This window comes from Poeciliopsis prolifica, unplaced genomic scaffold, assembly GCF_027474105.1.
Source record: "Poeciliopsis prolifica strain line A6 unplaced genomic scaffold, Auburn_PproV2 SCAFFOLD008, whole genome shotgun sequence".
NCBI classification, from domain to species: domain Eukaryota; kingdom Metazoa; phylum Chordata; class Actinopteri; order Cyprinodontiformes; family Poeciliidae; genus Poeciliopsis; species Poeciliopsis prolifica.
Genome location: NW_026562383.1, coordinates 16137731 through 16162429, shown reverse-complemented (window position 1 = coordinate 16162429; position 24699 = coordinate 16137731). Strand labels below are relative to the sequence as shown.

At 35.5% G+C, this 24699-nt stretch overlaps 1 protein-coding gene across 1 annotated transcript in view; it reads right to left on the bottom strand.

Annotated features, from left to right (window-relative positions):
- The window catches only part of b4galt2 (UDP-Gal:betaGlcNAc beta 1,4- galactosyltransferase, polypeptide 2), a 149091-nt gene that overhangs the window by 56250 nt on the left and 68142 nt on the right, over positions 1-24699 (bottom strand). The window lies entirely within an intron of this gene.

Sequence of the window (24699 nt, the reverse complement as noted above, 5' to 3'; positions counted from 1 at the left end):
TTGAAACCTGGGATTACACTGAAATGTGCATCACAGCTCAGCAATTTAAAGCCCATATGAAGACAAAACCTATTTTTACATGTGATATAGGAGATTGCAAAGAAAACATGGTGAAAAGAGCTCAGTTACATGTAAGAAAAGTATAAGAGAAGCTAGGAAATTTAAAAGCTGCAAACCTTTGCCTTAATGACACACAAAAACACACTAAGAGCTATTGTGTTCTATAGTTGAAGATCTTTACTTGCATTAAACCATGGTTGATTTTCATTCATTTCATAGGTGTAAATGTGTATAAGCCAGGTCTGGATATCTCACCTTTGTGGCCCATCTGAACTGGAAACAGTACAACATAATAAAGGAAGGAAGAAAGACAGAAAGAATGGGAGAAAGAAAGGAAGAGAGGAAGAAAGATGCTATTTTCTGTCAGATAAATAGCATCTGACAGACAAAAAAAAGGCTTTTTAGTAAAGTTGTCCGTTTTTAATAAAAATCTTCTCAATGATTGAATCTATTCAGTGGTCTTAATAAAAGAAATACAAAAAATAGTCTCATTGTTAAATTAAAACCAATTGTAGCAATACATTAACTTAGCTGGAGAGAGAGTGTAGCAAAAAAAAAAGAAAAAAGAGTGAATAAAATAAAAGAGCTGTTACTGAAGTAATACCACTCCACAGCCAGAATATGTCATAAGTGGTTGCTATGACATAGGACTGAAATGCAGGTCGGATGCAGATAGGATAATCATAATTTTGAATTACAGAAATAAAAGGAATGGACTAACAAAAAGACAATCCAGAGAACAAAATCCATGACAAGAATCTTACAAAAATATTAAAAATAATGCACCTAAACTCAACAAAAGCAAAACAGGAGCTGGACAGGAAGTATCTGACAATAACGCTGGTAAACCTGATTACTTAATGCACAACCAGTGAGTCTGGTTAATGGGCTGCAGCTTTAGTTGAAGCAGGAAGATGGAGGAAACTGAAGGGCTGCAGAATTAGACAAAATGAACAGAAAAGGAAACTCTGGTATATGCAAAACATTAACAATGAAATGCAGAACAAAGTAAGATAACAGAAAACCATCAAAGCGACTAACTGAACTTAACATTCTCTGACTCATGAAAGAATGCCAAAATAATATTTCTAAAGGTTCAAACTTAGAATTCCAACCTTAAAATTTAATCCAAACAGATTCTACCAGAACAAACAGAAAAACAACCGACACAGCCACGTTTTATCCATCAGTGAACTACCAAGTCCTCAAATCTGTGTAGATTTGTATGAAGTACACTATATTTGCTTAGTGTAGATAAGCAGACATAGTGTGCATATGTCTATAGTATATCACTTCCAGTTCTAAAGAACCACTACTTCTTGGGACCTGAAATGACCCTCACAAATAGTACGCTATTTGAAATTAAGCCCCAGCAGAGACATTACTGCCCTTCTTGCTGCAGGAGATTAAGTTTGGCTTCTAAATGGCCATTATTTAGTCTGTCTTATGTACATCCATCATTGTGTAGTTTGGCTCGTCTAAAAGACATGGGTGGGCCAGATTGCAACGAGCAATCAGGTCCACAAGGAGGATCATCAGGGCTGTCCTTCCCTCCATCCAGGACTTGCAGGTTTGATATCAGAAAACCTGGTAGGAGATTTCTACAAATCTCTAAATCTTTATCACACATTGTTTAGACTTCTACTTTCAGATTGGTGTTACAGAGTGCTACTTATAGGAACTTACCATCATAGAATCACAAGATATGCAAATATTCAGTTCGCCATGTTTTACGTGTGTTCAAGACTTAAGTCAACAAACACGAAATAAATAAAAGTTGCTTTGACTTTGTTTGTGGTCTGCAGAAACCAGATGCACATAACTCTAATGGATTTAGAAAGCCTTCCTGCTTTTATTAAATGAGGCTGTGCAGATTGACCAATCCAGGTCACAAGACATGAGTCAGAGGAAAATGAATAATCTTCTTTGAAGGAATCACAGGCTCACCTTTGAGTCATAACCGGATGAAGGCATATTATTTCACCAAGCAGTAATGCAGTAATGCTCAAGTACTATCTGAACACGGACACCAATATGAGGCAGAGTCAAAGTACATATTTTAGACTGAGAGGATAGATTCTCGACATGATCATAAAGCCAGAATGCGACTCGTCAGCTTGCTACACAGCAGGAAAAGTTTATGTTTGTGGAAGAGAGAGAGAGAAAGAGTGTGTGTGTGTGTGTGTGTGTGTGTGTGTGTGTGTGGGGGGGGGGGGGGGGGGGGGGTGCGTGTGTGTGTGTGTGTGTGTGTGTGTGTGTATCCAGGGCAGTGGTCCAGTAAAAACAAGAGGGGAGATTTCATCATCTCAGCAGTGAGCAATATAATGCTACATGAAAACTTCAAGTCTTGTTCAAAACTTTAACAATAACAACAAAATTGATGTCACTACTTCTCATCCTGTTACATGCATTGTTGCATTTAAGAATGCTTTTAACCTTAGTATAAGCTGAAAAATAAGGCAGGGATATTAACAAGCAAGTTGCATGCCATTCATGAAGTTTGTGTCACATCCCAGTTTGCATTTGGATTAAGGGAGTCTGTCTGGTAGAATAATTGTCTCCTGATTTGATCGTAAAACATGTCCAATAACTATCTCTGCCACCACGTATTCAGCTGAGTATATTAAGGCAGTAAGTATATTAAGGAGCAATTTTGTCAGGACATTTGCAAAGTATTTGTAATAATTAGAAAAAGTTTCATCTATGTGCTGTATATTTTTCTCAAAAGCCTTGACATATTGCACAAAATCTGTAAAGTTGAGTTGGTTGGACTCCATGTACCAGCAGACACTATTCATGCTATTTTTAGCCCAAGTGAACAACATAGTTCCACTCAGAAATATGCAGTACTTCCTACATTATGGAAGCGACAAGGCATTGGTTCAGACATTGTCAACTTTGAGAAGGAAAAAAGAGGAATAAATTACTTTCTCTCTACAATATATATATACATATAAAAATAACTTTTCAAACTGCAAATAAGTTTTACACTATATTTTGTAAGCAAGTGTAGGTTTTCTTCTGCTGATCTTAACACCCATTGTCATCATTGTCTTTGTTTTCTGTGTGTTTGGTGTCACTCTTTGAATGGAAGAGTTATTGTTCCACAGAGAGGGTTTTTGTCAAACCTAAGTGCTGGATATGGGTGCCAAAATTTACATAAGACGAATCAAGGCTGAGTGGACAGAGGAGGGGGATGGGATGCCTGAATAGCTAACCTGAAGCAATTATAAATCATTTAATATTTTCAAATAGAATGGCTGAGCATAAGCTATAGAATCCGAGAGAAGAACATTTCTAGAGAGCTATTTCCCTCCTTTGAAGCGCAAAGGAGGTATGCAATAGTGTGAAAAAGTGCACAAATAGACCAAGTAGTTTGATATTAAAAACATTTGCCCAAATTTGAACAGAAAATCCCTCAAAAGAACTATTCTTTTGACTGAGACAATACCAAGACATGAAAAATAAGGCTTTATTAATTATTTTACTACAAACACTAGAGATAAACAAGTCTGTACCTGCTGCCTAAACTGTATTATTTATGAATACTGTACAGCACTTTTTTGCAGTTGTTTATTAAAGTGCTTTGTAAATAAATTGACACTAACATATAAGCACATGTATGCCCATATCCATGGAATGTGTAGGACACCCTGTATGTTCATGATGCACAGTTTTATGTCACTGAGCTAGCTGCATCCATACAGCCATGGTCAGTTTAGTGCTAAATTATCCTGCTGTATAAAAGGCATCGATTAGGGCCATAACCAGATTACGGTTGTGGGTTTTGTAGTCACTCTAATGTAGATGAAATGAGAGAGTAATGTTCTGTGAATCCTAGCTGAGCAGCTCTCCCAGCTTATATGTGAAAGTTAATAATTTTATTAGTGGTGAAGGTGATTCTTTGTTGTCAGTTATGTATTCAGACACACAAGAGACAAATCTATTTACTGCTTCTCAGTTGCAAAAAAAACTGTATCACCACAAAAAGGAAGGTTGAAGGAATAAGAGACATTCTAAGTACATGAAAAAAGTGAGAAGGGGAAGCTGTTAAGAGCATGAAGGATGTCCATTAGGCTGTTTTAAAATACTTTCCATCTGAGTCTCTTTATCCTTTACACTTGACATTAATTCTAGGAACTCCTGCTGAATAACAGATACGAGTCTTCCTTTTTATGCACCCTGAGAGTCCAATTACAGTTTTCTTATTCAGCAACAAAATTCATTCCTGATAATATTAAGCTGTGGCAAGTTTGTTTTGCTGAATCAAACAGATATTTTGAATAAATAATGTCAATGTGAGAGGTCCCTCTGTGGTTTTAGGCAATCCATACTTAACATCTTCTTCTATTGCTGCCTCCATTTTGCATCATGACACTCACATTAACTACCCAGAACCCTCAATTCTTTTGGCATTTTGTTTCTATACATGGAAAAAACAAATAAAACAAACAAAAAGGTTGCTCTGATATGTTTTTGCACGTAAATTGACTTTTGCTCCTTGCTTGAGAAGACCCATTCAAACTTAATCGCAAGATTTTACATTTTAAGAGCATAAGAATATCTGAGATGTTTCTTTTCTAACCGACTGACTCAGTTCATGTCGTTCTACAATTTAAGAAGGAAGATTTTATGATCCTAAGAAAGCTCAATTCTACAGACATGATCAAACAAGAATGGATCAGAGTGGAAAATGACTAATGCTGCACTAAGCATAAACAGCCAGCTGATGTTTTTTGAACCAGTTGGATCATAGGATCATTTACCCCAAAATGATCGGAACATGTTTTCCTCTAGATGTGAAAGAAGATGGAGGCAGGAATGGAGCAGTGATGCTTCAAAGAGGTTTTATAAAGATTTAGGCATGAAACACGTAATGGACTCATATGTCAGTGTTGAAAGAGACCGCAAATCAAAGAGGAGAGAAGCAAAGTAACAAAATAGCCTGTATTGATCATTTCTAATCAATATTTTATATGTATATTATGATTATGTGGTATATATATATATATATATATATATATATATATATACTTTTTGATTAAGAATTCATATTTTACATATTTTCTTTCAAGCATTTGCTTTTTTGTACTCTTCACCACAAAAAAAAAATACTCAGGTCGTCTTTTCAATATGATTTCTATGCATCAGAGTTTGAAGGTGAAACTATTATGTGGGATGTTTTTTTTTCTGAAATAAAGGTAAATAAAATTAATGACATCTATTCACCTCCCTAATAACACTATATTTCAGCATGTGGGTTGTATTTGATTAGGTAAGGTGAGTCAAATAATATTATTTGGAAATATTGGTCTCCTGTTTTATTTTTTTTGTTTGTTTTCTTTATGTGTTAAAAATGTTAACTAGATTTTATGAGTGTTGAGATTTGGTCCAATTAATGAGACAGAAATCCAACAAGCGCCAGAGATTCTCTCTCTGCTGTCCTTGGCTGCTACTGCGTACATGCTCGTCTCACTGCCTCCTTTCAATACGAGGAAAAAGACAGAGGAAAGTCACCCAGCATATTGCCAGCAGCATGGGTTGTGAGCTTCACCTTCACTCATGGAGGGATAATCAGAACACTGGAGTGTTTAATCTGAAATATGTCTCGTGAACCATAAACCACTTCACACAGTTACTTCACACTTCACCGCAGCAGGGCTGGATGTACTTCACAGACTCGATCTTAGTTTGACGTACGGCTTCTCTAAAGGGAATACCACCTTGTGATTTGCTGCGCTGAAGGGCTACTGTGATGTTTTGTCTTTCAACTTTTATTTCTTCTGAAATGATAGAATAGTTTCACCTGGCGGTTATACTTGGCAGCTGAAACAACCCTAAAGGACTGCTCAGACAAGTCCCACCACTGTAGCATCAACCACAGCTGTGAGCATCAGCCTCTCCACTTTTCTCATGGAGCAGAATGTTAGAAATAACAGTGAACTGCAGACATATGTACACCCACCCACCATTTCTCAAAATATTTTTTTCCAGATTTTATATTATGTGTCAACTTTATTATGTTTTTTTTGTTTTTTTTTTTACAAATGAAAGTCTAAATAGAGTGACTTGTGTTTATGTAGACTACATTTCCCTGTCATCCCTCAATAAAATCCAGTGCAAACTGTCATCTTCCAAAGTAGCCTAATTAGTAAGTACACTAAGTACACAAATAAATTGCCTCACAGAGATGGAGTAAGTCAGGTTTGGTCATACATTTCAAGAGAGTGCAAGTTTTTGATGTCTCACAGTACAATGTGATGTTTCATCAGCCATTATCCAAAACTGGAAAGAGTATAGCCCGAGTGCAAAAAGAAAGAGAGGAAAAAAAAAGTAGCTAATTTGTTAAGTTAAAATACAGGTGGAACCTAAATATTGACTGCAAAAGCACAAGCATATCAAGTACCCAATATTAGCATTTATGCCAGATATAAAGGGTAAGAAACCCCAAAAGATTAAAAGGGCTGAAAAGTTTCCTCTTTGCACAGCCGTCTCTCTATTTTCAAATTAATGAAAATGCTTATCTGTATCAGCAATTAATGAGTTTTTCCTTTTTCCATACTTCCAGATTTCCATCAAGTTCAAGAAATTTGGCTCAGTTGAAAGATAATCAAAAATATCCCAAACAAATTTGTCCACCTAAGATATTTCCTGAAGGAAGAAGAAAAAAAAAATATTGAAGACAGTTGCAAATTATCTCCTAGGGCACAACAATGAGTCTCACTGCCAGAATGATAAAGCACATGATTTTGCAGCTGTGTTATTGTAAGCATCCAGTTTCAATCCAAGTTAGCGGAACATCTATTTATTTATTGGACTTTGATTTCTTCATATCAGCACCCATTTACCTTCCAGTAAATATAATTTCATCAACTCTTCAAATTAAATTTCTATCATAACTTTTCTCTGAATATTGGTTTGATAATTCACATTACTGGCAGAATCTACAAGCCGTTTTCGGACAACGAAAGGCACAAAAAAAATGCATGTCATCTTCAATGCGGCAACGTCAACTCTCTGTGTTCCAAACACAATTTCATTTTGTTATTGTCAGTAGCCAACCTTTATCCTTGTACCCACCCCAGCTCCTCTTTGTTATAAACAGAGAATGGCTGCTGGTGCTTAGTGGCTTTTTGAGGCGCTAAATCCTCTGCCTGTCTGCTGTCCTCATTATACCCTCTCTATATGATAAGCCAAACAGGGCCGAGCCACTGCTGCGAGACACTGAAGGCCGTTTGACTAAAGGTTATTTTAAGATAAATGTCAGTGTTTCCTGGGAGCTGCAGACTTTTTTTTTTTAAATGGGCTTCAAATTTCCTGTATTACGTCTGACAAGAGAGAGGCAGCAGGGTGAAGTGTTAAACATAATGTGTGAAAAACAGTTGCAACCAGAAAAGCAGATTTCAAGACCATTTACAAGCAAAGATAAAACATTCTGCTTCTTTTTGTTGCAAAGACAGATACACATTGCTTTAGTCAGCAGTGTGACACGCAAAGGTACCACATATGACTCAATAAATAAGTTACAACTGTGTCTTTCAGACCAATTGGCCCAGTGTCTATGAGTCAGATTGGCATAAGTAAGTGGTCATTAAGAAATCTTGCTGTATTAGATTCAGTGTGGGAAATTAGAGCATTGGTTCCCAGGAGGTCTGGTTTGTTGGGATGTGATCAGGATGCCACAAGGATGTTGTTTGCAGCCATCTGTTTACTCATGTCACAATATGTTCAGAACTTAAAAGGAGGATACCCATGTTTTTCCCGGCCAAAGAATCACAGACAACAAAACTCAGAAATAGAAAGCTATACTTTTCAAGCTCAATTATTCAAAACACTTTTATTTTTGCAATGTTTTGTACATCCAGTACCCTTCAGAAACAAATCTCTTGATTAACAACAAAATTATTTAATTTGGAACCACTTCCCATTCTGCTCTTAATTTGACAAACTCAGTAATTTAAATAATAATAATAAAAAAAAATGGAGTTATACCTTAGTGGGACTGAGTGTTGGGAACAGTTTAGTTTTTATGCCAGGACTGTTTATATTTTTTGGGACAACATGTATTTCCACACAGCTGAATTAATGTCTTGGAAATATAAGAAAAAGGTAATGCCAGGTGACCAGCAGTGGATGGCCTGCATTCCTCAATACTCTACCTTGTCTAACTAGAGAAAACTTTTGTCAGACTGTCCAGAAACTGAAGCATCTTAAAACCTGATTCCACCTGAATGCCAGTTCTTGGCAAGCACTCTGCAGCTGTCAGTAATGGCAACATGCATGACATCACTAATAGATGACAAGCTGTAAAAGTAAAGAAAATACAACCAAAAGTAGTTTTGTCACATAATTTACAATCAAAAGTGTAGCCAAGGTTTGAAGCTTTTTGATGCAAGCATTTCAATATCATTTATTTCAAAAGAAGAAGAACAAGAAGAAGAAGAAAAAAAACTAATCCATATTCATTTCCGTCTAGCTCTTTTGGAAAATTTTGTATACAGATAGTTTGCTATAGTGGATTATATTGGATTTGATTCCATTTCTTTCTGTGGCATCAGAGGATCAGGACAGATTTAATAAAAAGAGGATTAAACTGAATTAGGTAATCTTTGCGACGGAAACTTTAATTTAGCCCCATCTTTAGAAATTTATAGAATTTCATTAGAGTGAACTGGACTGAAACTAAACAGTGTGGTATTTATTACACTTGCCTTACTATAATTACTTTCGTCCTCAGTTGTGGGACTTTGCTTTGTCTCGCATGTCCTCGCTGTAACCTAGCAACAAGACAAAATTGGTCTAAAATCCTTGAATAATATTCAAAAGCCCTCAGTGATGTGAAGTGACCTTGGGTCAGTTTATAATTAAACCCTGGCTCAAGCTGCCCTCCATCTTGATGCTTCTAAAAGTCATACAAATCATGGGGGTATTTTTTTATTGTAAATAGAACGGTAAAAAACAAACAAACAAAAAAAGAAAACTACAATATGCTATGGAAATAATCTCTCTACTTTGGATAAACTGAATATCAACTCCAAATTAAGCTCTTTCAGAACAATGTAGAAAACATAGCATAGATAATAAAGCAGGATGGTTATCCTAAAAGTTGGAAGGTGATTTACTGTGCTGCTGGTACTTTCACGACTTTGAAATAGGTGAATACATATCAATTTCAAACACATGCATCCTTAGGTAGCTATGGTGAGTAATATGATGGTGGATGTGTAAAGTGGAAAAGCCTGGAAGTGTTAATTCAGTCTGAAGTGTTGCCCTGGGTACCATTTATCTCGGTTTTATGCAAAGACTGAAATTATGTGCGGTAAAGTTTCTTCCTCCCCTGAGCCAAATCTGCTAGGTCTGTCTAGACAACGTTATGTCACTAAAATCCAAAGAGACGGTTAACCTTATGCATACTTTTAAAGCACTAAAAACGCAGAATGTGTAATCTTATTAATGTTTTCATTACCAGTAGAGAAATTCAAAATCCTTCTATAAAATTAAAAACTTTCCATAAACGTCCTCTTTCATACCCATCTGAAATTAGTCCATAATGAAATAGTTATAAAACGTGCTTTAGTTTTATTAGCTGGTTTATAAGTGGACTTTTTTATTTAGAAAGACATATGGTTTTAATTATAAATCAACAAATATGTACCATAACATGGGCATTTCTTTGCCCATGTTATTTGTTACTTGGTTTAATGCCTCCACCTCTATTGAGAATCTTATTAATCCAGTCAACCAACACTCCTAAGGGTTTTGGACAGAAAACATTTTATTCTTTGCAGTTTCTTACTTTATATGATACATTTGGCCCTTTAAGGATATGAAGATATTTTACATAAAATAAACTTGCATAGCAAACAGAAGACACCTTTGCTGTCTTTTCATTTTTTAAATTTAGCAATAACAACCAACATACACCCCCCACCACAAACACACATCAAAAAAAAAAAAAAACTGGATTGATGTACAAATTAAACTTGCATTCGACCCGCACCTGCCCTCTCAATCTGCTGCTAACCCCTCACATCACACGAGTTCCCAAAGACAACATAAAGCAATCTGAGACATAATAAAAACAAATTAAGTGAAGAGGATATGGAGGTACGCTGAATCTGAGTATCCCTAGGTGGTTTCTTGCTGACTCCATGAGTAAACGTTTCACTGTTCAGGTCCTACGCTTGCACATACTGCGCTACATGGGATTTTCAGCATAAGATGTTGAACAAATTCCTGTGCTGAAGAGTTTCAACGTAGGAGCGTCTTCATATGGGGAAAAATATCTGCATGTTATGAAGATTTTCTTGAACATTTTGTGTTCAATGTGGAATGTTCTTCATCTTATGTTCAACATGGGATAGGAAGGAAAGAATTATTGTTCTATGTTGAAGATGTTCACCATAAGAACATCTTATAAGTTCAAAACCTTGTGTTGAACAGAAGATGTTCTTCATCTTGTATTGAGGATGTTCAACATAAGAACATCGTCACAAAATGAACATCATCTCGTCTGAGCAGATTATTCTCATTTTGGATTTAAAAATCAGTTAATTTGCTTTATTTTGGGGCTTTTGTTAGGGAGGCTCATTTCTGACCCAAAGGACAAAGGAAGTAGACAGAATGCTAGGATTGCATGAGGGTAAAAAAAATGCCTGAACTGTGCTCCCAGTTGTGAACAGTTTATCACAATGGGTTTAAGATCACAAACCTATTTTAGCTCAATCTAATGGCGTGACGAATGTGTTCTCAACAGTCTTGGTCAGAAGAATGACATCTTTGCACATGTGGGTATCTGTTTATACGCAAATCAGCAGATTGCTGAACAGTTTTTAATTTTACACATGGCATCCCAGAACATTAATAAACCAGTGTCAACAGCAGCCAAATCTTCTGAAGGTCATTACAGTTTTATCTGCTGTCTGTCTTCAGTGGTTTGTTATACAGTAGTACTGTAAGGTAGTAATTCAGGCTTTGTGGGGTCTCTCCTCAGTCATGTAATCCATCATGTGCGAGGAAGAGGAACAATGTCCATGATTCTCTAAATTACCTTCTCCTCCGACACACATGCACACACTCCCTGGAGTCAGTGGCGGACACCACAGGGGAGAAACTAGGTGGCTGGTGGCAGACAAAGGACAGTGAACAGAGGGAGCGTGTGGGGATAAAATGTGGGGAACATGTTCTACTGTAAAGATAAAATGCTAACCTAATAAGGAAACAGCTGACTTAAGCTTCTGCCATGTGCACAGTTAGAGTTAATATCTTCTCTCCTTAGTTTAGTAATTTATTGTGTAGTCCGATTGTAGGATGAGCCATACATAACACTAAAGCATTTCTAGTCTCAAAACACAATGCCTTTAACTTAAAATAATTCATCTTTTGTGGCTACATAGTTGGTCTTAAATAAAAACCTGCTTTAGTTTTAATTTGAAATCATGCAAGCCAGAATTACGTTTTAAGAAAGTCCAAATGTTGACCTCTTCTACTCCTTTATCCTAGAGTATATGTACATAAATCCGCTTTATAGGACTCTCCTATAAACACGAACCTTTAATAAGAATGAAACATTTATTTTACATCCCCGGAGGCTTACTATGTAAATATTTAAGGAAAATCTTAAAGATTTATTGGCAATCAAAATTTTGCTTTTCAAGAAAATGACAGTGATATCTCTGGATAAACTTTCTGTTCAAGCCTTAATCCCTTTATTTTAAATCATACAATGTGCCTGTTATAGCAACCTATATGCTTTCACTAAGAGGCTAAACAGCAATGTTAGAAGAAAATAGGAACAAAATATGTGAAATATATGAAAGCATTTATAGCAAGAAATATACAGTGGATCAGAATTGCACATATGCAATGCCATTATCAGATATATTTAGCTATATCAACAACAAAGCAAAGACTGAACCTTTTATTTGTGGACTAAAGGGGAATGTTGGGACATTAAAGCCAGATTTCAAAATACTCAATTTATTAAAGTAATTCAGACTTCTGCTCAGCACTTTTGTTGATGAAATGTTTGCTTACATTTGTGCATTGCACACTGAAACATCAGGATAAAGAGAAGAAGGGCTATATTAATACATACTGTATTACAACACAAGCAATATTGGACATGATGGGAAACAACACATTTGACTTATGTTTCTACTCCAGTAAATGTAACAATTATTACAGAATCACATCATTTAAAACACACACAAAAACACCACTGCAGAAATCGACATTAGAAATAAGTCAGTTGTGTTAATTAGGAGTCTAGGGGCATATGTCTACACAAGTAGCCTGTATTTGCTGACACAAAACTGCTGGCAAGGCACGGGAGACTGCTTTCTTGCGCCAGTTTGTCAAAAAAAATTGTTCTCATGCACCCACTCTTTTTTTGTCTTTTATGGCGCTAATAGTTTAAAAAAGAAATCCCAGTTTCAGCTGGCGTTTTCTGAAAACCCAAATGTTCCCTTTTGTGTCTGTTATTTATGCTATATATTTCCACCCTGGGCACCAAATGAACAATTGACCTCATGTAGTTAATGCTTGTCACCACTCAAACTGACAGTGATAGTACAGGGAGGTTGTTAGCGAATCTGTTGGAGACAGAAGTACTTTCTGTACAAGAGTCCACATCAGCTCTCTTTAGTTTAACCAAGGGACGCATTGAGGTCGGGCTCCTCCTAAAGGATTTTGAAGGTATGTATCTTTAAGGAACTGTTTAGATAAAGGAGGTGATAAACTATCCAGAGAATGTCTATGAAGCTTATAATCAGTAACAGTAGGATAAAATATATATATCATATCTAAATATATATATGAGACTGAATTTTCTTTAAAATCTGCAGCTGTGAAAGTACTATACTTGGATGGACATTGGGATTTTGTTTTGGAGGAATGGCGTTTGAATTTTCTGAAAGTCTGTAGAAAACTAAGTGCTTGTCTAGATATGTGAAATGTGGAATTAGGAAAAAGAAAACATTTAAATATCTTCATCTTAGCTAGAACTGTTTTAATACATGTCTCATTTAAAGTTCCACCTCAATTATTGAATGTAAAGCAAACTTGCCATAGAGAGTGAAGACTTCATTTATCACATGGAGTACGATCATTGCAATGAAACCAAGAGCATTGCAATGTGTTGCTTGGGAGTCGTGTGTAGATGTGACGGTGTCTCAGCCAATGAATGAGGCCAGTGTGGTTAGACCTGGCTTAAACACACACACTCCATGTCATGGATGAGCTGCTACTGCAGCTCATCCATTAAAAAGTTTTTTTTTTTTTTTTTAAATAAATAAATAAAGCAAACACAAAAAAACCCATCGGGAAACACTCCTCATGCAGAGCAGAGTCCACACGAAATACCAAAACATCTCTCAACGATCCAGCAAAAATCATCCACATTACCTTGAGTCAAGAAAGTGAACACTAATCACCTACAATACAAGCAAGATTGTCAGGTAGAGCAGATAGGATGGATGATCTTGTCAGATTGTTCAACAATAAATAACTAATGGGCAAAGGGAAGAACAACCACATCACCCAGCCTCCTTGTGCATTGTCCATATTCCAATAAGGGTTAGTTTTTAACAACTAAATTAAAACAAGCACTGGTTCAGCTCAATACTGGTTATCCTGAGAAGCCTCTTTCTGCTTTCAATAATATAAATCCCCTTCACTCAGTCTTTGGAAAGACAAAAAGCTTCCAACAACATGTGGGTGGACAGCAACCTGTAATTAAGTTTAATTATGTAAAAGTAACTGCATATTGGGAATAATTGACAGGACGTTTTGTCCTCCTGTAGCAGAATTTCATTTTTATTTCAAAGAAAACACAATCATACAGTTGTTGTGAGCTGTAATTAAATGGAATGGAAAGGTTGGAGAGCAGACTACTTTAATGTTATTTTGCAACATTATCAAACTAGCTAATTTAGATTCAATAACAATATTGTTCAAATATTTAAAAACCAGTGAAGCAAAAAAAAAAAACAGAAACTTCTTGTATCTTTAGACGTTTGCTCAGCAAACGTCAAATTATCTGCTTAGCAAACGTCAAAGCAGATACCTTGAGAATAATATCTGTATATCACATTTTCTGTGCCCTTTCAATAGGTTTAACTTTTAAATTAGTCCTGGATGTTGACAGAGATTGTATTTTAGTAATATTTTATGGTCCCTATTCCTCTCTCATATCCTTTTTAGCTTTTCATACCAAGTCTTTGATTGCTATTTCAACAACAGCAAAGAGAAAAAAGATAAGTATCAATCAGCTAAGTGGAATTGCATGACACATTCTGATATATAACCAGATATTATTATCTGCATTTAATTTTGTCACTTGCGACACTTAAAAAACACTGTCCTCTGTGAAAAATATTTAATTTCTAATCAAAGTGTATTGTGTTGTCATATACTGATTCCAATTCCATTTTATGATCAGTAATATAAAAGCATTTATATTATAAATGTGTTCTTTTCTTAGAGGTCTATGAAATTTGAAACATCCACACACATACATATAGAGCTAAAAACTCAAAACCTAGAAACACTTTCTCTGACAAATATGGTTCCATTCCTGTGCCAAGTATGTAATCTGAGAGACCATGAAATAAATATTTCCATGCAACTTTCTCAGTTTCAAACGGTCATTTCATTTCTCAACATATGTGATGAAAGTGGATTAAATAAAGTGTCCAAAGCAAATTCCTTGGAATATTTTGGGTGGTGGTCAAACATTGGCTAAACTTGGCAAATGGAGCTGATACAAAAAATGGAAAACATTAGAAACAACACAAAGTGTCCTTCTGCTACAAGGCATATTATATGTGTTATATTATACTGCACTTGTATGTGTATAATAATTAAACATTAAAATGTTGCTTTTATTGTAATAAAGTATGTGAGGCCACACAAATCCAGCATCTTATCTCTTTACTCAGAAACAGACAGAAACATACACCCATTCATTTAACTTGGGTTAAACAGCAGTGATGTTCAAATATTTTCAAACCAGAAAAATAACTAGGGCACGGCCCAACATTTTTTAGTAAGACAAATGCCTAAGACTATTTTTTTCTGATCTATAATAATTATTTTCTACTTTATTTCATTAAAACATGCTGAACTTATTTCTGAGTAGCTAAAAAGAAAATAATTTTGTATGAAATTATGTGTCTCTACAAGACAAATGACTTTCCATAAATAATGAAAATGTATTCATATTATGCTAATTTTCTTGTTGCTATATCTGCATTTTAAAGAAGTGGAACAATTTATTGAAATGCTTAACTGGAGCAGAAAAATAGCAACAGCACTGATGAAGATATGTCATGAAATGAGAAGGAGTGAAAATCCAAAGTGCTCCTTTAATAACAGAAAGAGGGAATAGTTGCCTGATGTCTCACTTATTATCTCCACTCTGTTCATCCATTAGGAGGAAACAGCAAAAGATGGGAAGCATTTGAATCAATTTTCCTGACAGATACTTCAGTGATTATTTTTTCTAACGTGTGCTTTTTTTTGTCACTACACAGAGATCGTATCCCAGTAGACTAAAGATCTCTAATTCTTCTGACACTTCAATAAATCTGCTTGAGTAATGGCTGATTTACTGCCAGAAATGGCTTCACACCATAAATTGCAGGAATAGAGAAAAATAACGCGAATGAGTGGAGAGGGATGACATGAGTTTATCATTAAATATTGGATGTAAGGACAAAACATGTTTGTAATGAATTTCTAGGATTTGTTAAAAAGTTGCCAATTAGTATTTTTCAATCAGAGGTCAGCAACTGAACCCAAATCCTGCCACTTTTACCCCATGCATGTTATTATTTCCTTCTCATCATTAAATGTATGCATCATATTTTTTATAGAAAAAATCTACACAATAGAAATACATGTCCAATGTAGTGCATATAAAACATTTCCTTGGTCTGAGTAGGAATGATAAATAACTCTTACCAGCTTTTTGTGGGGGAAACCAGAGCTATATACTAATATTAATGTGTTTAAGTGATGTCAGCACCCTCCTCCAAAAAACAAAACAAACAAAATATACATAATAATAATAATAATAATAAATTATCCCATTTCAACAGATGATATTCCTTATGCAAGCTGTGTGATGCAAACAGTTTTAGTCTTTAGGAATCTTAAACCACTTGTATTTTTCTCGTCATAAAATTAAAAATTACCGGAATGCATAAACTTTCACACTTAATAAATTAAGAACTGTACTTGTAAAATTATTTAATGCCTGATAAAAGCAGTGTTGCCCCACAGACTTAGGTTGTTATGATCTATTATTTTCTATTTCTTTTTTTCTCACACAATAAAGATTATGTTGACGAACATCATTTATTTTATGACTCTACAAAATAAAGCATTTAAAATTTAGATCTGGTGGTTAATTGTGTGTAAGCAGTTATCCCTAAACTGAAGTAGGCAACCCTGAATTTTAATTGGCCCAGTGTTTGTAGAGGCTCGAGTCAATTCAAATATATTACTATCACAACAAAACTTTATTACCTATTGAATACTGCGGTCGTATTAACCATGTACAATATATCAAACAAAACATTGAAATTCTATATATAATAGATCAAGAACTGATTGTTCTCATCCAGTAATCAAAATCAACAATATTTCACCAGATATAATACAAAACATATTCCTGCAGTGGTATATTTAATAGTCTTTCATAAAACTGGGAACCTGGCTTTACATTTTACATAAGTGCACAATTTTAACACAAGCTGGATATGTGACGAACTGAAATCTTTTCAGAACCCATTAGTGCAAGGAAGCACTTTAGATGCATTATTAACCCCTCTTTCCCCTCAAGCCGTTATAGACAGGAAAAAAGAAAACATGCATTTGTACTTTTCTGTCAAGTCAGTGTGCAAGCAGTAAAATGACGTAAGGCAACAGTTTCCGTGCAAAGCAGAGGTGAGTGCAGATGGAGAAAACAGCAGAACAATGAACAAGTTTGGAGCAGAGTGACATTTCCAGGTCATTGCAACATAAACCTGTCAGTGTCTTCAGGTTTGCTAAAGCTGTTATATTGAATAGCAATATTATCAGCTTTAAAGATTAAAGTGTAAATGATAAAGAACGACTATTTAAATATAATCTTACATCATCAAGCGAAAAAAGATTTTGGTGCTTCAGTTGAGAAGTATGAGAAGCACATATATACACCAAGGGGTGCATGAGAAGTATGTGCAGTGCCTTACAAAATGATTGGTTGGCTTTTAGCATTTTGTCTCATTTCAGCTGCAACCTTTGCAGTTGACATAACTTTAAATTTTTTTCACTAGATTTTTAGATGATAGATCAACCCATAGTACTACAAACTTGTTAAGGGAAAGAAAGAGGATATATTATTATTACTTTTTTGTGATAAGTTAAAATAGGGTGGCATGAATTAGCATTCTACTCCTTTCGCCTTATAAATCTAGTAAAATCAAATACCTCTAGAATTCATCTGGTGATTGCAGCTCACCTTTGTGACAGTCAAACTCGGTATGATTTCAGCTGTTCTGTGATAAAGGAGTTGTTAAAAGGTTAGGTTGTAAGATAATAACACATTCTTTTAACTGAGCACCTGGCAGATCATTAACCAGCAAAGAGCTCCATGGCATCTCTAGAGGAGCTGCATAGATTTAAAGCTCTGGTTGGGTAATCTGTTGAAAGGGCAACTACTAAGTATACAGTCCACTAATTTGGTCATTAACTCAGTGTATTTATTAGTACTTTTAGGACATGGTTGACAGCATAAGGTCTTCAGAATTGTCTCTTTGTCTGGTAAAGGCAATCTTGGGCAGACACGTAAGGCGACGAGAACAACAACCATGCAAGTGTCTTAAAAGTTGCCAATGGAGTTAGTGTTGATCAATATAATTTTGCTTCAATGGCTGCAGTGCCCTTTTAAAGTGTCTCCCAGTGGCAAATTAGAGCTTGGCAGCAGCATTGGGAGTTTGATAAGCCAGAAAGGGCACATGTTAATAATTGGTGGGCACAAAGTTATCTTGAACCAGTCATATGGGAGTGTTGTATGATGGATTGAACTACCAATTGTTGTAAATTGAAGGAAGTGCTTTTTGCTTTCTCTTCACTGACTTGAAAACAATAAGTTCAGATTAACCAGATCATGCAGAGGCTCGAGAAACTGTTTGACGAAACTGATGTTAATTTCAACACCATCAATCCGGGTTTTCCTCACCAGAAGCTCCCCCAGCACATACTTCTATATATTGTAGTAAGTTTTGAATTAGTGCACCGTCTTCTGAGAAGTAATGTGTTTCGATACTGGATTGAAGTCACTGGCTTACCGCAGCTCAAATGCTGTAAGCCTGTAATGAGTTAATTAGAGGAAAAGGAGAACTAACAGTCATATTTGCTGCACTGTCACAATCCCCTTTTTTCCCTGCAGAGTTAATGTTAGCATTTTATTTGTATGGACTTCTTTTATCCCATTTTGTACGGATTTACGTGTTATATATATAAAATCTAATAAGTTGATTAAATGTGGAAACAGTTTAAAAAGATAGCATTTTCAGATGAAGTGTGATGAACGGACAGACTACTTTATTCGTCACAAACTGATTTAGATTTTTCTCCATGAAAGTGTGAGTCTTCAAAGCACAAAAATACACTTGCTGAGAATTAACTAGAACAACAGAGAATGAAGAAAGACATTCAGAGAGGCAACAAAAGCAAAGAAGATTTGCTCAAAGCAAACGAGAGAAGTCCAAGGCTGGAGCGGTTACTGGTCTTATTGATTCCCATGATAACATCTCTGGTGATTAGTAACCACATTCTAAGATAAAATTATCACTGAAACTGTATTTAGTAACGCTAATAAGGAAAAAAAAACTCTCTTTTTGTGTTGCCAATCAAATGTAACATTTGAGACCCTTAGCTGCAGACCCAAAGAAAGGACTATAAAAGCAATGACAATGAAAAGCAGATTACAGCATGCAAAGATGAAATCGCAAATAGAAGCTATATTGGCAGAAATGTACATGATGTTCTTAGTGATAAGTTGTCAGAGTTGAGGTGTTGCAATAGTGGACTGAACTATGGAAGGCAATAATGTATCTTTTAGGAAAGATTCAAATTCACCTCAAATTAGAATAGAAATGTAATGAAATATTCAGCTGAAAATGTCATTAAGTGAAACAAACAGTAAAAGTTGAGATAATAAAAGCAATAATGCAGCTGAGGTTATTTGCTTGTTTTACAAAAGGCTCTTTGGAGGATTTACTTTAAACTGTATGATGAAACTGATGGTACTTGTGAATTAAAAATAGTAGTAACTGGTCTGACCGGCTGCCTTTAATTAATAAATCCAGTCTGGATATGATGATTCATTTGCTTTGAAGAACTGGATAATAATAACATCTCCAGTTGGTATAGAGCTTTCTATAGACATTTGTTTAATCAAAAGTCAAAATCAAGAAAAAGACGGCAGTATATGTATCTAATCTGGTCTAGGTAGTTTATAACAGAGAAGCCTTTGTAAGGATTAGAATTTCAGGCAAAACTTTTAATTAAACAAGCTAAATTTAAAAACTTTACAACACTTTGTTTCTGAGGTTTTGATATCAGCTGTCTGAAAGTGCAACTAATAAAGCTAAAGAAGGCTAATGAACACACTCAAAACCCATTTGTCTGGGAGCCAAATAAATTATTATTTGGGCAACAAACCAAGAATAATCTCTTCCAATAATGAGCCATTTAATAAGAACTGTTATTGAAATGCAGCACAACAGTAAAATTTGTTCTGCTTGTCAAAACCAATTAGGATAATTTGTGAACTCTCTTTCTTCATTGGACAGGTCACAGTACATTTTTTTATTTCACTGTGATAAAATGTTTTTCTGTAATTACATATTTGGCAACAAAGCCATTAAACATTTAACATTTTGCAGCGACTGTGGTTTAAGTTGTTTAATTAAGGGGGAGAAAGGAAGATTTCAGAATGACATTTAATCATGCTGTCCCCACAATATTACACATAGGAGTTAAAGCATCTAAAAGACATACAGAGTAAAGGACAACATTGTAAAAACCTTTTCTTGCAAAACAATAACAACCTTCCAACCAGCAGAACATACTGATTCAGGAGAGGATTGTAAAGGAGAAAGAGAAAAGAGTTGCTTTCTCATCAGATCAATATTCTATTTTGTGGTCAACTGCAAAAAATAGTTCCCTTATTTCCTTTTGTTTCCAATTTGGGGAGTCTGTAAAAAAAACAAGAAAATGCAGATTTGCAAAGCTTTTCCGTTCCTTACAACTGTTTGTCTTTAAAAAAACAATAAAAATGTTACATGTGACTTATTTCATCTATAGCATTAAGTTGACACGACACTTTCTGTAAGTCTATAACTAAAACAAAACGTGAATTAATTGTTGCAGTGTGACAGTTTTATTTATTCAGTTTGCCTTTCACAGTATTCTCTGTATTAAATAACTTCAGAGAGTAAAATATGGCAAAACCAGGAATCACAAAGTTAAAGGTCTACTACTTAAGATCTAAGTCAAATTTTCAAGCAAGAATTTACACTTTATCTAATATATTATGTACACATATTTATTTATAATAATATATCATATTTAGATTCTAAGGTGGCCATTGTTAGAGTAATGCTTTATAATAGACATATCATGAAATGAGGATGGCCTGCTGTCGAGGCCCAGAGTTGGAGACCCCAGCTGTAAAATGTAAAGCTCCAAAGTATCTAATCATCACTAATTAAATGTCAACAAGAGAGATGAAATGAGAAAGTGACTTCCACTTTTTAGATGTTTTCTTCTGGTCTAGGTAATAATTTATAAACCAGTACTGATTCTGAGTTTTGGATTAACCTTATTCTCTCCTAATGAAAATAAATCCAAACAGCAGATGTCCCTTCCTCCATCATCACCTCTGTTATCCACCCCATCACCCGTCTCCAACCTCTTCTACTCACTTTTTTCTCACCTGACTTGTTTTCGTCTTTCTTTCCCTGCCTCACACTTCCAGCTTATTTCTGGGCTTTTCTCCAGTTTACACACTGAGCCAGTAGCCAACAAATACTGGTCCTGGTTTTCAGCAGGCAGAGAGGACAGAGACCAGCAGGGCAGAACAGCAAGGTTGCTACATCATGTTCAGCATGATCCCTCTGCAACGCCTACACAATGTACCAGTTTTCAGAGAGCGAGATGATGGCTATGTCCAGCGGAAGCCAAGTAGGGCCAGCAGGTTGGCTCAGACAGCAGAAAGAAAAATGTTAAAACCTCTCAGAACAAATTATAATTCAAAAGACACTGAAAGGTATGATCAAACGTGGCACCAATATAATGAACACAAAGAAGAAAAAAATGTAATTCCAATATTCAGCCTTTGCTGTGTTATTTGTCCCAGAGATCAAACCATTTAGTGTGAAATGTGTTCATCAATCCCTGGATGAAATTAAAAAGAATTGGTGAACACATATTATAGCACACTCATTAGTCAAAACAGGTTCTGTGCCAGTATGATCTAAAATGCCACTCGGAGAGCAAGATGCCGTCACACACACAAAAAAACAACAACAAAAAAAACATAATTGATATCTGAAACACTAAGGGACAGATAAATGTAATTATTGAAGACATACCATGTGCTCTGATGAAACTAAAATTGCAGTGTTTGACCCAAATGCGCATTTTGTGTCAAGTCGTGTGGATGTTTTGTTTCAGGGAAGAGTTGAGCACCTCAAAAAACATGGGATGAAGCATTATGGGAAAATATTAAAGTAGCATCTTTGGGCATCAGGAAAAATCATCTTAATTATTTGAGCATTTATCAAATTTAAATAATTTTGTTGTTCCTAACTGAACTGTAATAGAAACGTTTAGCCTGATCTACTGTCAGAGGCTGAGAAACTAAAGACAGAATGCACAAAAGGTATTGAATAAAGACTTACTGTTGCTCAAGAGTCATTTCCTGTTATGATCAATGTTGATCACTCTTCCTGTACTTGAGAGGTGTGCGCTTATGTTGTACCTCATTTAACTTGTTCTCACCAAATGAATTGTAACAGAGTCGATGTGAAATGTTGGGTGGGTGGTGTTGGTTTAGGCCATTAGTGCCAACAGATTAGAACAGACTGGCCCTGAAGGGAGGAAGGGAGCATCTCTAAGTATTATGTTGTTTTGCACTATAGAAAAAGAATGAACTGAGTCATTCAGATTTAAAATGCAATCCTGTTTGTAGCTCCAGGGCAGCGAATGGGGTAGACTGCTACTTTGTTAACATCATTTTAAGACATGATAAATAAAGTGGATTTTTGTTATGCCACTATAAAAACACTAATTTGTTTTACCATGACAGCCAGAATAGTCATCAATCTTACTCTTTTATTACAGTAAAGTGAATGTCATCTTAATCTCAAGCCTTTAGTTACCATAGTAAAGGTGTGTGAAAACCTGAAATGTCTAATATTTCAATTAACTTATTATCTGTAGCTTTTGTTTCACTGAAAGGTTCTACAAAAACCTGTTTCAACTCTGAGCACAAGACTGTCTTGATCTGTTAGCCTAGATAAGACTGCAAGGCAAAACATGATTAACACATTATCAGACAAACACGCTGTCCTCAACCATCCTCAACCATCCTCAGTGAATCTGTGTTAAAAGGGTCCGGACTTGTACTCATTTAACACTTGACTGAGCACGATAGAAAAATGCTCTGCTGTGAACTCTCGCAAAGTGTCAGCCACTGTAAAGCTTTAATCGTTCATCGTGTCAAACACATTAGGAGCTCTTGTCATCAAAATCCCATCCCTGTCCTTTTGACTTGGTTCCTTTCCATCTGCCTTCCTGCCAATCCCTTTAAAGCATCTACCTGCTTTGCTCATCTTATAATCAGTGGGAAATGGCAAGACGTTTAACTGAGAGTCCTGACTAAATGGAAATGTTTGATTGAATTCACTAAGCCCCAAAAGTCCAATTTGTATGACGTATTTCTGGACCAAGAAAAACAAAACAACCGACATTTTACGACTTCCTTTAAATAAGCCAAACATGGAAGAGCCTCTTCATGTTTTGTTTTCCAGATGATGTTTAGCAAAAGTTCACTTGGTTGGTTTAATTTAAATATTGAAATCATGTTTCTTATTTTGCAGGCTTAAAAAAATGCACTACACTTTTGCACAAATTTAAAATGTTGGGAACAGTAAGAAAAAGGTTTCAGCTTCAGCTTTTTCATTTTAAGACCTGTGATATTTTTGTCATTCATTGACAGCATCCAGACAGGAAACATGAACAGAAACGAAGGAAATAAATCCAGCAACAGTCCTCAACAGCTGGACGTCTGCCTTAATGATTTTAGCCTCTGCTCGCAAATTGAGTGTTGATGATGTCACTACGGCATTAGAAAACCTGTTATGGCACTTTAAAAGTAAGGCTCACATGCAATACTTGTCATTCCTTTGGTCAAGCCATGCCTCAATGTGTTTTATACACATAAAAGTATCAACAAATCCTAAAGCAAAGCAAAGCAATATTTCAATGTTTCTTTTGCCAGTGTTTATCTCACTGCTTGTCTTAATAATATTTTCTTTTTGAACAAAAAAGAAAATATTAACCCTCTAACCTAAGTTGGTTCTAACAAGAGTTATCTTTACAACTCAGCAAGGAAATAACTACTTCAAAGATGACATGAAAGGATCCTCTACTTCAAACTGTGCAGACTATGAATCCCAAGTCACCGACTGGAGCAAATGTTGATGGTTTAACAGATAATTGCAGTCAGGCAGTGAATTAGTGTTTGTCTGAAGTGGAGGTGACAGAGCTGAAGATGCTGCTGAGGGTCAAAATTAACTACCTTGTACTGTGACATTACATCAGTCAGAAGGCTGATCTGTAACAGGAGGGTGCAGCAACTTGGTGAATAAACAGCGGGACTTGCAGTGAGGGAGTGCCTTCGTTTGACTGGAAAGCTGTCCTTGGGCAAGGCACAAAATCCCATTTCATTCATGTTACTTCTCTCCCTTCTCATTTTTTCCTATTTTCTGACATTATTTTCTATTGTTTTTTTTCTTTTATTCATTTCATTCTTCTTTTCTTTATATTTGTTTACACTTTCTAAATGTTTAAAGCTTTTTTGCAAATTTCCTAAATTTACAAGAAACTAATTTTCTATGGGTGTTTTACACTAATATATAAGTTTATTTGACTGATTTAATCTAATATCTGACTTACTGACTGTCCATATTCAGGACAATTTCACTTTTGCTGAAAATGTTACATTCCTTTGGTTTAGAGGTGAACAAGCAGTCACTAATTTGATATAAGAAGTATTTGTAGACACAAAAGAAATGCTTATTGAAAGTTACAAATGTAAGAAAGGCAAGTATCAAAAATTTTGAAGAATAGAGCACAGCAGGGCAGGCGGAACCAAAGGTCCTTTCCACAGAGGGAGTGATTAAGGCATTGCACAAATCCCACAGGGGAGTGAAAGGCCAGGAAGGAGATCTCATTACCCATAATGCAGAAGAAGACAAATTATCGCCTGACGCCACGTGGAAAACTCACACACAATGTCATAAAAGTATTTAAAATCCCTCTGCTGAACTAATGATTTTAAAAGGAGAGACGGTGGACATT